The following is a 2,808-nucleotide window of genomic DNA, read 5'->3' on the forward strand; positions in this document are numbered from 1 at the left end:
GAGGCGGCCATGCAACTGGAAAACTGCGACTTATGACTCTATCATCAGTGGATTTTTGGCACAACAGCTGCTTTACCTTATTACTAATGTGTGGCGGAGCACCATCCTGCATAAAGATTGTCTGTTGGAGACGGTTTCTTTGCTGAAGTTGTGGAACAACAAACCTTTGCGGCATTTCGTGGTACCTTTCTGCATTTATGGTACACGTTTGGGGGTCCTGTCGGAGTGATGGTCTCAAAAATGAATGGCCCAGTTACGAACTCGACTGTGAAACCACAGCAAACAGTGACTTTTGGGGAATTTAATGGGATTTCGTGCACGGTGTGGGACTGCTCAGAAGCCCAAATTCGGCTATGTGTGTTTACGGACCCATTGAGATAAAAATGGCACTCATCTCCCCACAGAATGTGCCACGGGAAAGCATCATCAATTTCTACCCTGGCAAGAAACGATAGAGCGAATGTCACTCGCTTATAATAATCACTTGGTTTCAGTTCGTGCAAGCGGCTGATTTTGTAGGGGTAAAATCCGATAACGCGCAGCAAAACTCTCCATACCGTGGAATAATTCATATCCAATTGTTGAGCTACACCCCGGGCGCTGCTAGTACCAGCAATGGTTCTCTGCGATCCTTCGACAATTGCAGTTGCCACATCAGTTATTACATCTTCTGGTTTACGTCCTCTCCCACCGCGAATGGTCAGTGACTCCGTTTCCTCGAACTTCTTAATTATTTTGTTAAGACCATTCAGCGATAAAGGCCCCTTTCGTAATTTCTTTCTGGTTCTAAATTCCCGAAGAGCTGCGGATGCATTACATTGATTCATGTAATACAGCTTCACCAGTAACGTGAGAGGCATGTCCACTGGAGCTCGTTTACTTCAGCTGAGATTATTTGTCGGAGCTGTCTACTAATTGCTTTTATAACCCCTATTACTGGCGCTGTCATCGCACAGCATTTGCAGTTTTCTCTGATATCCGTATTTTATGCTAATTCTCTATTCGCTATTGTAAGCTACAGCAGCGCCACAAAATACCCTAGCGGCGATTTTTGGAACTAAAATTGTTTTTCACGGACTCCTTTTCCCCATGTCTTGGTTAGTCTAAATACCAAGTTTGGTGCCATTTCGGCTATTAGATCGCGCTACAGGGCGCTCCAAACACTGTCACTTTAAAAAAGATCACCCTGTACTTTATCGGCGCGTATTTAAAGCATCGGCTGGCAAGAATGCTAAAGCCGGAATATGATTTTTAAACACAGATGGTCAAAAATACTAACAGCAAGACGAGATTGTAAGATGCTCTCTCTCAATTAAAATTTCTGTCATCTCAATTAAAAATACACATAAAACTAAGAATGTCGGAAAAAATGAGTTGTTTCTAAAGCGAGTATAGCCTATAGCGAATAAATAAGGGCGGATGATTGCGGATATATTTGCAAAAGGCCTCCAAGAAAGTTATTAAGATGTTAAAGTTTTCTTAAGATACATATCTTTATATACGTCTGATGCAGCCGATTACAACCAAAAAGGGATGTTTATATCTACTGGTTATAGCGGTCCCATACCAAATTTCAACGTTCTGAAGCTACTCGTTTTTGAGTTATGCGAGATACATACATACCTACGTACGTGTGTACGCACGTACGTACATATTTTCAACAATCAGCAGTCCCATTTCTTTGACCCATTTTTTAAGATTTGTTTCGCAATCTTCTTTGACCCATTTTTTAAGATTTGTTTCGCCTATTTGATGATACTAAAGGGATCGCTTATTACTGCAGTCATTTAAGTACACCCAGAATTTGTCTTTTGTGACAACATTTTTCCATTATTATCGGAATAAATGTTTTTCATAAAGAATCCTGCAGCGCATTCTGACTTCGGCGATATGTCGTGGTAATACGTACAGATGCCCCATAAAAACTCTTCTGGACTTAGAAAAAAGAGCCCTTTATTCTGCCTGTGCATACGGATATCAGGAAACACATCGTTTAGAAAAAAGAGCCCTTTATTCTGCTTGTGCATACGGATATAAGGAAACACATCTTTTAAATACATTCAAGAGCGGTACTCGAACCTTTTCGGGATTACAATACTTCTTTACTTCGCACAAGGAATTGAAAAGGTGCCCCAGGGTAAATTTCCGAATTACTGATTAAATTTCACACCAAATTTTACATCTAGTTTTTTAGATATAACTGGAGTCGTAGAATATATATATATATATATAATGTTGTATGATCTTAAATTCATTTATATATAAAGGTGGTATGTCGTTTCAGATAAAGTCTGATTTTGTGTCAAAATACGCATGTTAGAACAATGTTATATATAAATCTGATATATATGTACGATGTATATTAGATTTATATCAGAAATCGCGCTTTTGAAACATGAAAAACGAAAAACTCTTTATGCGAAAGGATATTTAGCATAGGAGTTTGGGCAAACCTACCTGATGAGATGTACTACGCACAACTCGTTAGTTGGTTTCGTCTCCTTTAATTTCTCAACGTTTGCAAGTTTCTAGGTAATTCATATGTAAATGTAGTTAAGTGCATAATAAGCAACAATTGTATGAATTAAAAATATTTATATGTTCTTAAATACCATGAAAATTTAATTAAAACATTGGTAACTGCATGTATGGTATCAGTGTATATCGGCTATTTGAATGCCGTGGTAACTTCACCCCATTGGCTAGTACAGTTACACAAGCAACCAATAAACTATCGGCGACAAACAGACACTTAAGCCGCATATAATAAAGTAGGAAAGCAACCAATAAACTATCGGCGACAGACAC

The sequence above is a fragment of the Stegodyphus dumicola genome, chromosome 11 (assembly GCF_044657685.1).
Source record: "Stegodyphus dumicola isolate Sdum_Otavi_A_Nest chromosome 11, ASM4465768v1".
In the NCBI taxonomy this organism is placed as follows: Eukaryota; Metazoa; Arthropoda; class Arachnida; order Araneae; family Eresidae; genus Stegodyphus; species Stegodyphus dumicola.